Raw genomic sequence first — 15,777 nt, 5'->3', positions numbered from 1 at the left:
CCAAGTTCTCGCATTAGGTCCATGGCTCATCTGAAAGAACTGCCCATGTTACCAAGAGATAAATGAATATAGAAGAGCAGAGACTTGGGTCAGCAGTAGCTTGCTATATAATGTTCATAAATATCTGTAAAAATAAAATACACCAGTGGAGAATTTTTCCTGAAGGCTGGATGTTGTCAAGATCCAATACATAAATCTCAAACTCCATTAAAGAACATTGGTCTATCATAGCTGACTTCTTGTTTCAAATCACAAAATTATGCTCTAAAATTTTAGGATTTGTATGATTAAAGTGCTTCATTCTGAGCATTTTTCTGCCATATCATACTCATCACTATGCCCTAAATGTGTTGTGTTCCTTCCTCATTCATTTTTTTGGCCAAATATTTAATCTTCTCAGAAATTACTTCCATTTTTCTGTAACTATTAGATTAGCAAAATTTAAAGAAGTTTAAGATTACACAAAGCTAGAGGATATTGGCAAAACTGATATAGTCATATATTGCTTATGACACTGTAAATAGGTATCGGCCTTTTTAAAAGCAATTTGGGGTTATATAACAAAATCTCAAATAAAAAATGGTGTGTCTGTGTATGTGTGTGTATGTGTACCCTTTCTAGTAATTTCACACTTGGGAATACATTGTAAGAGATAATTCAAAATAAGATAAAAGCTATATGCACAAAAGCATTTATTGCAACATTATTTATAATAGTTAAAATTGGTTATAAATAATGTCTAATAAAAATGGCTAAGCACATAATACTACCTCAAATTGATTAAATTATATGAAACATTAAAATATATAAAATTTTCTCTATTATTTTCTACCTCTGTGAGCACACCTCCTCAATCTCCTTTCTGAACTGCTCTTTCCTGTACAGCCCAAATATAAACATCCCTCTATGCGTTTATGCACTATTCTGAGTTATGCAGTACCATCAAGAATTCATCCATCATAGCACACTTCCCGCTATATTATGCATATGAATTCACTGTTTTTTTCACTAGACCATAAACCGTTTGTGGATAAGAATTGTATCTTTTATTACTGTATCCTTGGAGCTTACAATGTAGACTATCAATAAGTATAAACTAGATGGTTTCAAAGTTTTTAAAAAACTGCCTATAATTTCTTGGTAAGTAACAAAAGCAAACTGTAAAGAGTATTTACAATACAGTAAAATATTTAAGTATATTGATTATTAGAACAGGGGTTAAGGTGTACAAAGAGAAAGGAAAAGCATATCAACATTACATTGATGTGATTACAGGTAATTTAAATTTTATCTTTTTTTCACTGTTTTGTAAATGAGAATTATAAATTATATGCTCAAAACATAATTGTGTATAATAAGTCTATAAGTCAGATTTTCTCAAATGAGAATATTATAGCTTAACTTATGTAACTTCTATTTTCTGTAAGTCTATGATGTCTAAGGGTTGTGTCCTTGAGATAAGTTAATAAATCCATCTGAAACCCAGGTTTCTCATCTGCAAAATGGGGATAATAATACCAATCCCCAAATATTATTAACGCAGCAAAACAAATCATCTAGTAAATACGTATCTAAATAGGCTGAGACAGCCTTTCTGCGTTTATTAGTTTAGAACTGTTTCTGGAAGAAGGAAACACTGCAGAAAAATTTAGTTCAAAGACCCTAAGAGGATACCTAAAGTAAGAAATTCTGTGTATTACATGCTTGACACAAGAAAAACATAAGATCTGATCTGCTTCTAATCCCCAAGTAGTTACCGTTTTGACCCACAAAACAGAGAGAGTACCACTGCACACCAATCCTTCCTTCTTAAAGACAGATGTAATAACACGTTTAAACTAGCTTTCAGTGGCTGTACTTGAGCTTGCACTTACCTGTCTCTAGTTCTAAAGACTGCAGTGAAGTCACTTAGGCTCCACTGATGCACTCCCACAATCTTAATAGAGCTCAAAGTGGTCACCTTGTATTAAAAAAAACACACACACCTTTAAAATCCAACCTTTTTAGTATATATTTCTGAGTTTTCACTAATACATCGAGTCATGAAAACACCATTAAAATTAGGATATTGAACAGTTCCATCAGCCCAAAGATTTCCTCATGCTGTGTGTTTGTAGCCAACCTCTCTCTCTAACCTGCTCCCTGGTAACCTCTGGTCTGTTTATGTTCTCATAATTTTGATTTTTTCAGAATGTCATAAAATTGGTGTCATATGCAGTATTTAACCTATGAAGTCTGGCTTCTTAACCTTAGGATACTGCATTTAAGATTCACCCATCATTCTGGATGTAGCATTAGTTTGTCCCTTTGTGATGATAAGTAGTATTCTATTGTAGGGAATTAACTATAGTTAACTAATTAATTTATCAGTTGAAGGACATTTGTGTTGTCTTCATCCTTGGTAATTATGAATAAAACTTCCATAAACATTTATAATTGGGTTTTTGTGTGAACATATGTTGTAATTTCTCTTTTGTAAATACTTAGGGGTAAAATCGTCTGATCACATAAATATAACTTAACTTTTTAAGAAATATTCTGATAGACTGTATGATTTTACATTCATGTCAGCAGTGTTTCTGTTCCTCCATATTCTGTACAATATTTGTTTTTTTTTTTTTTTTTTACTTTTACTAATCTAATGTGTGTGTAGTGATATCTTGCTGTGGTTTTAGTTTGATTTCCCTAGTGGCTGATTATGTAGATACTCATTTCTTGTATATTTGCTGTCAATGTGTCTTCCCTTAAAGGCTTCTGATTAGCCTTCACATTTTGCTTTGTTGTGTTCATGTTATGCATGATGAAATACCCACCATTTTCTCAACACCCACTTCTCCATGGGATTCTATGAAATGCCTAAACGTTTGGATTCATTAAAACCTTTTATTGAGGATTCACTTAAGAAATGCCCCATCAGTAAATAAAAAGGGATGGCAAAAGACTAGGTGAGCCTCACCAAACTAGATTCCCCACTACCTAATTTCTGTGATGATCTCAAATTTGATGAAGTTCCAGTTTTTGCAACAGAATTCTCTATTAGTTTGTCAAATGAGGTTGTACAATATTTTAATGCAATTCATTCTAAAACCAAAATATAAAAACTGGAATTCACATACCAGAAAATGTTTTAGAAGTTATTTAACTCCTCCTCTCCTGCTGGGGCTCCATTCACTGTTCAGATAAGTTGCTAATATTCTACGCTTAAATATTTAATTAAAGGTTTACTATGTATAAGACACTGTGTCAGTTGCTCAATAAATATTTGTTGAACTGAACTGAAGATAAATATGCAGCAGTATATATTCTAAATAAAATCTATAACTTACATTAAATCATTCAAATGTTTCATGTCTAAAAGTCACACTGGGACTTTTTACTGAGCACTAATGGTATGCTAGATATAGTAGATGATAGAAAAGGTGGAAAACATAACCCCAGCTCTCAAGAGTTTGTAATTTTGATCGGAAAATATACAAACATGAAGCAGAGTAGAATCTATATAATAAAAAATCCTAAATTAAGTATTTATACTTGTACAAATTCAGTGACTGAGATGGCTATAACCACAGAACATGATTTTCCAAAAGAGATACACCATAATAGGGGCATGATAGATGGAATTATAATTTCTTTCTTGTGTCCAAAGCACAAGGAACTTGAGAACCAAGACAGGAAAGGCAGTGAAGAAAAGGAGTATTCACTAGGTTCTGGAACAAAACCTGCCATTCAGCAAAGGAAAGAAATGGAGGTTGAATTAATCACCTGAGCCACGCTTCAGATTAGATACAAATGCGGGAGGCAGAGCAGGTTTTCCACATGCACAGAGCACACAGTCAGGGAATTAATGCTAGGAATATTTAGAACAGCAAGCTGAAGACGGGTCACGTTGAGAAGACCATCTCATGGCCAGAAAGGTTGGCAGTAAGAATCAGAGCTGGGCATCAATTCTTGGGGGGAAAAAAACCCTATTACTATGAATGATAGGTATATATAAGGATTAGTGGAAAAGTCTAATCTTTGGTTTTTGTCAAGATAAAGACAAAGATATGGTATCATCTAGGAATAAATATTTGAAGTAAGGCTGTGGTAACCCCTAGGACATAAGACCACTGCCCTGGAAACAAATTACTTTTGTTTTGCCTGGTCAGGGGATCACCATGAGGCTTTGTATAGAGCTACAGATGGATTTAGCTTAGGAAATCTGGAAAGGAGTGAATTGGGAGAAATGAATCAAAATTTACATGAGTGAGCATGGCTGAAGGATAAATAAGGGTTATAGGTAATTTTGATATCTAACATTCCAGGATTTTAACAAAAAGAGGTTGATGTTATCTGCTTTTAATGTTACATTTTGTCTCCACTTAAAATCCAAGATGTTATTTTGCTTCACTGGTACAGAGCTAGTCATTTCCAAATGGTAATTACATAACTCTCTCTTTTTCCCCAAGGAGAAAGTTCATTTTACAAATGCAATATACAAATAAATACAGGCAACAGTGGAGCTGGGCCTGCAAGCTTTTAGAGAGCAGACAAAATTTGATAAAATTCTTCTTTTGTTGTTATTATGTTTTCATCACCTTTGTCATTGTGTCTACACTTCTGAACTCCACCTGGGAGTGGCAGTAACAAGGTATCACAAAACTGGCTTTTCTCACTCTAATTCCAACCTGCCAGAAGCAGCAAACATAGGAAATCTCAGGAGAAAACCCCTTGTCGTACAATTTACTGCCCAATTTTGCAAACCCGAGAGGTTTAGCTACTAGTAGTTGCCAGAGTTTCAAATAAACTTACCAAGTTGAGGTTATTTATCCATAATAAACTTGTAAATATTTCAGATAAAATCCATGAGTTTTCAGCTTAGAGTATAGTGATGAATACTTTTTGAGGATTTCAGACAAAGAAAGAAATTTAATATACAGTGGATGCTATACAATTCTGCTTTTTCTGTTATTATCTAATATTTATGGCTAAAATTATACCATTGCAGAACTAAAAGAGACCACGGAGATAATCTGGTTTAATGAGTTCATTTTATAGAAAAGTCTGAAAATTAGTTACACAAGATCACACAGTTATTTAGTAGAAGAACTGAAATAAGAATCAGGTTTTATAACTCTGCACAGGCATATACTCCATTCAGAAATAGAATTGAATTCACTTCAACTGAAGCCCAAAGCTGTTCTACAAAAGAAGTAAAAGGTATAATATTTTTTCTCTCAATAGCCTTACACTGTCTACAAAACACACAAGCAAAGCAGATGATTCTTTTTGACCACAGACAACTCTAACCTAAACTGAATCCATTGAAATAGGAAATGTGTGATGTTCTGGTCCAGAAACCTTAATGAAGGTAGCCATTAAGTTGAACTTTGGTGGATAGCAGGAGATAGATACTTTACTATAATATATATACAGAAGTATGTAGAGTCAGGAAGTTTTTTAAATGGAAATGAGAATCATATATGAATCTGATAAAGACAGGCGAAACTGTATACTGTTATCTTCTTAAATTAATAAGACTGAAAACATTTTAGTCATGAGGAATGTCCTTCTTTTTTTTTTTTACTTTTAGAATGTTTTACTGGGTTATCAAACTATTCTTGAATAAAAGTGAAAGTAAAAAGTGTATCTTAGTCTTTTTGAGCTTCTGTATAAAAAGACCATAACACTGCTAAGTTATAAACAACAGAAATGTATGTCCTACAGTTCTGGAGGCCAGTAAGTCCAAAATCAAAGTGCTAACAGATTACGTGTCTGGTGAGGACCCATTCCTCATAGATGGTGCCTTCTAGCTGTGCCCTCTTGTTGTGGAAGGTGCAAGGCAGCAATATGAGGCCTCTTTCATAAGATCACTAATCCCATGCATCAGGGATCGACCATCCTGACCTATGTATCTCCTGAAAGGCTCCATCTTCTAATATCATCACCTTGAAGGTTAGGATTTAAACATATGAATTTTTGGGGACAAAAACTTTCACACCATAGTGGTATCTATAACTATCAAGAAGCAGCTGCAGATTTATTTATTTTCCTTTGAAATATGTAAGTTTTAATAAAATCATGTGTACAAAGATAGCATTTTTTTATACTTTTAAAAGTTTTTTTGTTTTTTTTGTTTTTGTTTTTGAGACAGAGTCTCACTCTGTTGCCTAGCTGGAGTGCAGTGGCGCAATCTCGGCTCACTGCAACCCCAACCTCCCAAGTTCAAGCAATTCTCCTGCCTCAGCCTCTCGAGTAGCTGGGACTACAGGCATGCGCCACCACACTGGGCTAATTTTTTGTAATTTTTAGTAGAGATGAGGTTTTGCCATGTTACCCAGGCTGGTCTCAAACTCCTGTGCTCAGGCAATCGGCCCACCTCGGCCTCCCAAGGTGCTAGGATTACAGGCGTGAGCTACCGTGGCCAGCCAAAAGTTTTTATCTTAAAATAATTTTGATTTGAAGTGTTCAGTACAAGACATTTCAAAAATAATACAGAGGGTTTCTTTGTAATTTCTCTTCACTTTCTCCAGTAATAAAATTTTATGTAAGTACACTGTTGTCAAAATTAGGATTTTTACATTGATATAATACGTTATAAAAATTCCATTAAGTATCCAGTCTGAAATACGTTTTGTTGATAACCTCAAATCTGACAAACAAATGAATTCAAACAAAAAAAATTAGTTAAGATTTGTTGTCCAGGTACAGTGGCTCATGCTTGTAATCCAAATGCTTTGGGAGGCTGAGGTAGAAGGATCACTTGAGGCAAAAGTTCAAGACAAGCCTGGGCAATATAGTGAGATCCCATTTTTAAAATAAATAAATGTTGCTGGGTGTGGTGGCATGTGTCTGTAGTTCTAGCTACTCAGGAGGCTGAGGCAGGAGGATCCCCTGAGCCCAGGAGGTCAAGGCAGCATGAGCCAAGATTGAGCCACTGCGCTCCAGCCCTGGGTGGCAGAGTGAGACTACGTCTTAAAAAAAAAAAGAAAGAAAAAATGTTTCTAGTCAGTTTCCTTCAAAAAACAGATGGCATACAAAGAAGGGTAATTTGAGTGTTTAGTTTGAAATATAATTTTTAATACGTGTGAATAGAATTAAGAAAAAAATGACAAAAGATAGCAAATCTCCAGTAGCTACCAACAGCAGCCATTAATAGCCCTAAGCTTAAGGGGCTAGTAAAGGAAGCAATTGTGTTTATGAAGAGGGAGCTATCCTATTTTTACAATAGTAGTACACCAGAAACAGGGTTTTGTGCCCTTTGGAAAAAAAAATCTGTTACTAAGCACCTGTGGAAATATAATAAGGAAGCTGGGAAACGAATATCTCACTCTGTCCTCTCCCATTCTGATGTTTTTGCTGGTTACTCCCATTGCCCAAAACCAGCCAGAAACTAAAGAATATGAGGAGTTGATCTGTTCAATACAGATTAACTTCCCTGAACACTGAGCAGAGTGAAAAGAGTAAAAAATAAGTTCAGAGGATACAATGGAGAATATCCAACAAAGTACTTCAAATACGTAATAAATAATGCTAAGTAGTTTATATTTCTTTATTTTAATTATATCATTAATTTGTTGGCAAACTTGATAAAGCAGTTATACTATTTATTTTCCTGCATCAGTGAGAGTTCATGTTCTAAATCCTGAATGTAAATCAGTGTGCAAAATGTAGAAGAAAAATAAAGTTCAGAAATTATATAGTAAGCAATGTCATACCATAAATAATAATTGTATTAAAATATTCTTATCACAAACTCTCCTCTTTCTCATCTTTATGAATCCAAAAAATTCATAAACAACTTAGCCTAGTTTTTCCCTCTGAAATTTAAATCTGCTGCTTTTTTGTTTTTCTGCTTAAACTGTTTTCTGGGTTACTTCAATATCAGTGCTAATAGTTTTAGATTTCTACTTATGCCCAAGATGGATTAACATGGACAGATTTGTTCTCCTTTCTGAAGCTACAAATATAAAGATGATAAAGGCAGTTTTACAAGTTTTCAAGACACTGAATGTTGAGTAGCAAAAAAGAGTTAAAGACAGAAAACAAATGAATGAGTTGTATGATTTCTCTAGCTTACTGTCATGAGAATTTTTGGGCTACAAGGCATCCAGGCAGAGTCTGGTGAACTCACACACTTGAGGAGATGAAATTAAAATTCCGAGGAGACCAAGGCAGCTAGAATTCACAGGACAGGGTACCAGGAAGGAGAGACTATGCACAGAGCACATGCTGGAGAGCTATACAGGGTTCTTCTAAGGTACTTAATCTAAGGTACTTAGCAGAGTACTAATAAATGCAACCCCATAAGGAAAATATCTGAAACTATGGTAAAAGTCAACTGAAAGAATTAGAAGAAACACCACTCAGCATTCAATCACATCTTCGAATAGCATCACCATTCCCATAGGACCTATTAGAAAAAAAAATCATAATTCATGGGACATTAGAGATTTTGCCTTAGTAGTGGGAAATAATTACTGTAGACTGAGCACTACTCTAGACCTGCCTAACAAATGATGAAGGTATCAAGCCTATAAGTATCGGAGTGTTTCTAAATAAATTAAGTGCATAGCAGAACAAAGCTCGAAAATATTTTTAAGAATATAACCAGGTAAAATTTAGAATGTTGGAAATATAATTAAAGTATACTAGGTATGAACAGAAATAGGAAAACATTTTCCATATTGAGGAAAAGAATCAATCAACTGAAAGTGACCATGATGTGACAGAGATCTTAAAATTGTCAGATTGTTAAAACAGTTTTTATAACTCTATTCCATATGTACAAAAAGTTAATCAGAAGCATGAAAGATATAAAAGTGACCCAAATGAGAGTTCAACCAATGACAACTATAATGACTAAAATAAAAAATAACCTGGGTAGAATTAAGGGCAGATTAGACAGAAAAAATGATTAGTTAACTTCAAGATATAGATCAACTGGCTTCACTGGTGAATTATTCCAAACATTTAAGGAATAAATAATATACATTCTAAACAAACTCTTCCAGAAAACTGAAAGGAGGAAATCTTTCCCACGTAACTCTGTGAAATAAGCATTATCTGCTACCAAAGCCAGGCAATTACATTAAAAGAACAGAAATGAAACATTCAGTTATCTCATAAATCTTCATTCTAAACAAAATTTGATGAATCCAACTATATGGTTTGTATCTCCATCCAAATCTCATTTGAATTATAATCCCCAATGTGGTAGGAGACGCCTGGTAGGAGGTGATTGGATCATAGGGGCAAATTTCCCCTTTGCTGTTCTTGTGATAGTGAGTGAGCTCTCACGAGATCTGGTTGTTCAAAACTATGTAGCATCTCCCCTTTCACTCTCTTCTTTCTTCTCTGGCCATATAAGATATACCTCCTTCCTCTTCCCCTTCCACCATGTTCGTAAGTTTCCTGAGGCCTCCCCAGCCATATTTCCTGTACAGCCTGTGGAACCATGAGCCAATTAAACCTATTTTCTTCATAAATTATCCAGTCTCAGCGAGTTCTTTTTAGCAATAGGAGAACAGAATAATACACCCAAAATACATATGACATATAATATGACATGACCAGGTAGTATTTATTCCAGGAATTCAGGATTGGTCTAACATGCAATTCATTATATTAATAGACTAAAAAATATGGTCATTCAAAAAGACACAGGAAAAATGTTTTATAAAGTCCAGTATCCATTCTTGTTAAAAATTCTTGGCAAATCAGGGAAAGAGGGAACTTCCTCAACCCTAAATATAATATCTACAAAAAACATATAGTTAATATCACACTTAATGGGTGAAAGGCTGAATTACTTTCCCCTAAGATCAGAACAAGTTGAAGATGTCTGCCCTCACCAATTCTGTCCAATTTTTTCCTAAAGTTTCTAATCAGTGCAATGAAGAAAATAAAAGGCATTCAGATTGGAAATGAGAAAGCAAAACTCTCTTTATTGAGAGAAAACTTCAGTGTCTATACAGAGTTGGATGAGATCTACAAAAGAAGCTATAAAGCTATAGTGTAAGCCACTTAAGCAAGATTACAGAATAAAAGATCAATCAATTTATCAAAATCAATTATACCTCTATGTGTTAGTGTAAACATTTGAAACTTAAAATTTGAAAACTAAGATTTATAATAGTATAAAAATGAAATACTTAGCTATAAATCTGACAAGAGAAGTGAAAAACCTGTCTACCGAAATTGCAAAATATTGAGGCAATAAATTCAAGAACTAAACAGAGAAACATACTTTGTCCCACAGGTCAGAAGGCTGCAGAAGACTGTGTATTGTTTTATTTCTGTTTTTATTTTTATTTTATTTGAGATGGAGTCTCACTCTGTCATCCAGGCTGGAGTGCAGTGGCATGATCTCGGCTCACTGCAACCTCAGCTTCTCAGGTTCAAGTGGTTCTACTGCCTCAGCCTCCCAAGTAGCTGGGATTAAAGGCACACACCACCATGCTCAGCTAATTTTTTGTATTTTTAGTAGAGTCGAGGTTTCACCATGTTGGCCAGGCTGGTCTCAAACTCCTCACCTCAAGTGATCTGCCTGTCTTCGCCTCCCAAAGTGCTGGGATTGCAGGCTTGAGCCTCTGTGCCTGGCCACAACTTTAGTTTAGACAAAGATTTCTCAGATAAAAATTCAACAGCATGATCTACTTATAAAGTTATATATTGAACTTCATCAAATCTTCTTCCCGTCAAAAGATACTGTTAAGATAATAAAAGGACAAGCCACTACCTGGGAAAACAATATTTGCAAAACATACATCTAATAATGAACTTGTTTCCTAAATATATAAATTACTCTGAAATCTCATAAATAAGAAACAACACATTGTTTTAAAATGGGCGCAATATATGAACAGACAATTTACAAAAGAATACATACAGTTGACAAATAAATGTATGGAAATATGCTAAATAACATTAGCCATTAAAGAAATCTAAGTTAAAACTACAACAGGATACTGCTGCACATATTATAATATCTAGAATTAAAAAGACCAAAACATCAAGTGTTTGTGAAAAATACAGAGGAACTGGAACTCTCACACAGTTGGTGGGGACCTAAGATAGCACACCACTTTGGATAACATTGTGTTAGTTTCTTATAAACTAAAACCTATGCCTACCATATTATTTACAGTGCACTCACTCCCAAATATTTATAAATCTACACAAAAGAATTAGGGGAAAGGATTAAGCATGTGTGCTTACAAAGACTTATAAAGTCTGGTACAGGAATGTTTGTAGTAGCTATATCTGAATAGACAACATCTGGAAATAATATAAATAAGAAAATGGATAAATAAAGTTGTATTTTATAGATGGAATACTATTTACAAATAAAATGTAAGAAACAATTGATACACAAAACACGGATAAATATCAAAGCAGTTATACTGTTTTAAATATATATAATTCCACATTTTAAAAAGAGATCCTTGCCAGGCACTGTGGCTCACACCTGTGATCCCAGCACTTTGGGAGGCCAAGGCAGGTGGCTCACTTGAGTCCAGGAGTTTGAGATCATACTGGGCAACATGGTAAAACCTCATCTCTACAAAACATGAAACAAGAAAAATTAGCTTGGTGTGGTGGCATATGTCACAGCTACTCTGGAGGCTGGGGTGGTGGGATCACTTAAGCCCAGAAGGATGAGGCTGCAGTAAACTGTGATCTTGCCACTGCACTCCAGCCTAGGCAGCAAAGGGAGATCCTGTGTCAAGAAGAAGGAGAAGAAGGAGGAGAAGGAGAAGAAGAAGAAGGAGAAGGAAAAGAAGAAGAGGAAGAGGAAGAGGGAGAGGAAGAAGATGAAGAAAAGAAGAAGATGAAGAGAGATCTAGTAAATGCAAAAAAACAGATCAATGATTGTCTGGAGATGGTTAGAAGGGAAGCATTATAAAGGATGAGAAGAAACTTTTGAGGTGATGAGTATGTTTCTGATTTTTAATGCAGTGATGGTTCCACAGGTGTATATGTTTATCAAAATGAAATAAATTGTATACTTCGAATATGTGCATTTTGTGATATGTCAATCATACCTGATTTATACAAAAAACCTTCCATATCAACTTTTTCACTTCTTTTACCTTCTTTTCTCATTTTATGACAAAATCCGTTCTCTTGTATTCTAAGTTTTCAGTCTTTCTCTTGATCTGAGATTTGCATCTCATAAAATAAGAATGGATAGACAGAAAATTTTAATTAAGTTGTAATACATAGAGAAAGGGCTAAAAAAAAGAAAACCTCTCAATTATTATACTTGGCTATATTGTACTATAAATCATTAGCATTCCTTTCCCTCTTGTCCAGTAAACCGTGTGATCTCTGAGTGCCTTATTAATCTTTTTTTGGTATAATTCTGACACACAGTCATCCTTTAATATGTTATTTTAGGTGGATGAATGAATGATGTCTTGCCTTAAGAATATAACAGTTTAATGGAGAAGACAAGACATAAATCTGAGGGCTATAAAAATTCTTTCACATCATATAGGAACAATTAGGCAAAGAATTACACCCTGGGTTGGAAAGGGTGCAAAACGGTATTGGTCACAATTAGTGCAACAATAGAAATCCGAGAGAAATAAAGGAATAAGGTACATTTGAGGTGGATGGTAATCATCTGACTATTTTCACCACATAGCCATCTCCTGCCCTTTCTACTTACCTGCCACTCCTCTCTTTTTTACACAGTCAATTGAGTGTTTTTATTCTTTTGTTAAAGGTTTCCTGTTGCTCCTTTGTGCTCCGCCCGGCTTCTGCCATTTCTATTTCTCCTTCGCATGTCTACCTCAGGAAGGTGGCTTTCATACCTAAACGATGGGGTAAACACCAGTGTGAGAGACCACCGATTCCTATTCAGAAAAATGCTATTGAAATTGTGGCTGGTTTCTTGAAGATTTCACTGAACTGAAGCTCCTTCTTCCTTTATTTTGCACAGAGAGGATTTTTCCCCCTTAAGATGCTAGCCCATCTGTTAAAACCTTTTTCTCTTAAGCTGTACCTCTGCATGGCTTCCATTATAAGCTTGGCTAAAGAATTCTTAATGAATCCCCCTTTATCAGCAAGACTCAGCTCTTGCGAGGAGGATTTGCTACTTTTAATTCTATATGGAACACAAATGGGTCACCAAATTGTTCTGTGCTATTACTGACAAGATTTGTGGCCATCATTTAATTACATTAAATTTTCAATTTTTGAGAGATTTCTTTAACTTATGTGACTGTACATATTAGGCATAAGGGATATGGAAAAAATGTGTCCAAGATCCTGAATTGGACTTGGAAAGGCAATTACTTAAAGAAGGGCTGAGATCTGGGATAGTAAGGGCCATGTAACACATGAATTCAGAGTAAGAAAACTTATGCAAGCCAACTACTTCTCAGAATTGGTGGACATAAACATGTATCAAAGCAGTCATAGAATTATAATTATCAAGACATTTGGGGATTTTGCAGTTTGAAGATAGACTATTTAGATTTTTAGTTGAGGGAAGGCTCAGAGGAGATACAGTTTGCTACAGCGATCTTCCCTTCCTCTGAATGTTACTTCAATTGTTGCCTGAATAAATAATATGCTAGTTCATCATATAGTGTGTTCTCTAGTAGTCTTGAAGTATACCTGAAATAAGTCTTTATGCTTATCCTACATTTCCCCAAATGATATGATTCTCAGGGGCAAAGCCCATGTGTGCTTGGTTTACAATGGGAGGTGACACAGTCTCTTGTTTATAGTTTGTGTTCAATAAATATGTGAATTTTTGATTTCACTACAATCTTTTAAACTGACTGTAGCTTTTATGGTAAATTAGTATAATAGAATCAAAGCAAATATTGTTAAATCTTGACACACATAAGACGCATAAAAAGAAGTACTACTTAAAGGTCCATTGTAGAAGCAGCATGAATCGTACTACTAGGTAGATGTTGAATGGTTTCGGAGGCAGAAAGGAAAAATTAAACGTTAGTGGATGAAAAAGTAAACTTGTATATTTAGGAGACATGTCTAACTTTTGAAATTACAAGAATGTAACAACAACCACAGCAACAAAAATCCACAAGTTGTACTTATTTTCTCAGACAGCATGAGAATTTGCTTCTTTTGCTTTTGATTCTTAGCCATTCTTGTGATCTTGATGGACTTTGATCTTGAGGAACTTAACTGATATCATTAGTATTCATCTTCTTTGGCTGCTATAAAAAAATACCACAAAGTTGGTAGCTTATGACAACAGAAATTTATTTCCTCACTGTTCTAGAAGACAGAGCCCTGAAATCAGTATCACTGGTCCAAAATAATGTCATCAACAGTGCCACGCTTCCTCTGTAGGTTCTAGAGGAAAATCCTTTCTTTTCTTCCTCTGACTTTTGGTAGATGCTGGCATTCCATGGCTTTTGCCTACATAATCCCAAAGGTTCCTCTGTAGTCATGTGGCCTGATCTTTTTCTGTTTGTCAAGTCTCCCTGTACCTTTCTCTTACATATACACTTGTGATTACATTTAGTGCACACCATATAACTCAGTATGATCTCTTGATCTCAAGGTCTTTTACTTAACACTCATGCATAGATTCTGCAAATAACGTAGCATTTTTAGGTTTCAGAGATTGGGATCTGGTAACATTAGAGTCAATTATCAGCCTATCATAATAGCTATTATTGCTATTGCTGTTATTACATGTAGCATAATGGGCTAGAATTTTGATTTTGTAATTGGACGGAGCTGAGTTCATATCCCTGTATCAGTTAAAACATATTGAAAAAAATGAACCTCTCTGTGGTTCGGTTTTCCCAACTGGTAAATGAGTATATGTATGAGTAGTTTCTCACACTATTGTTATAATGATGAAATAGGATAGTGTATATAACATTTTAGCACAGTTTGTACTTTTGTAAAACATAAATTCAACATAAATTATAGGTATTATTATTTTTACTAAATTATTAAAACCACTAATTTATTCAAAGCAAAATGTCAGTTAATCTAAAGGTTATAAAATTTCATAAAGTTTTAGCTGCTGTTTTCAGAAGTTTGTAATTGCTGAGATAAAATTCATATACGTAAAAAAATACCAGAGAATTAGAAAATGCATACCGGAAATCATAAATGCCAGAGCTGGGCAAAATAACCATTAATCAAGGTTGTGGACAAAGTTTTTCTTTTTTCCAATTTTTAAAATGGTGATAAAAGATGTTTTATATGAAACTTATCATTTTAATTATTTTTAAGTGTACAATCCAGTGTTATTCATAATATTGGACAATCATTGCCATCATCATTTTTCATCTGATAAAACTGAAGCTCTGTACCCATTTAACTCCTCATTCCCCCACTCCCTATCCACAGGCAACAGCCATTCTATTTTTGTATTTATGATTTCAACTACCTTAAGTACCTCATATAAGTGGAATCATATAAAATTTGTCTCTTTTGTGACTGGCTTAGTTCTCTTAGCATAATATTCCACAGGCGCATCCGTGGTGAGCATATTTCAAAATTTCCTTCCTTTTTAAGGATGAGTAATAATCCATGGTATGTATATATACCACATTTGGATTATCCATTCATTCATTGATGAATGTGTGGGTTGCTTTAAAATTTTAGCTATTATTAATAATGCTGCTATAAACCATGGGCATACAAACATCTTTTTGAAACCTTGCCTTCAATTATTTTGGATATGTACTCAGAAGTGGAATTTCTGAATCATATGCTAATTCTAAGTTTTTGAGGATCGACCATACTGCTTTCCACAGTGGCTGCATGATTTTACATTCTCACCAACGGTGC

Source organism: Hylobates moloch, unplaced genomic scaffold (assembly GCF_009828535.3).
Source record: "Hylobates moloch isolate HMO894 unplaced genomic scaffold, HMol_V3 SCAFFOLD_5, whole genome shotgun sequence".
In the NCBI taxonomy this organism is placed as follows: Eukaryota; Metazoa; Chordata; class Mammalia; order Primates; family Hylobatidae; genus Hylobates; species Hylobates moloch.
The sequence above is the reverse complement of the archived record's forward strand: the minus strand, read 5'-3'. Positions refer to the sequence as shown.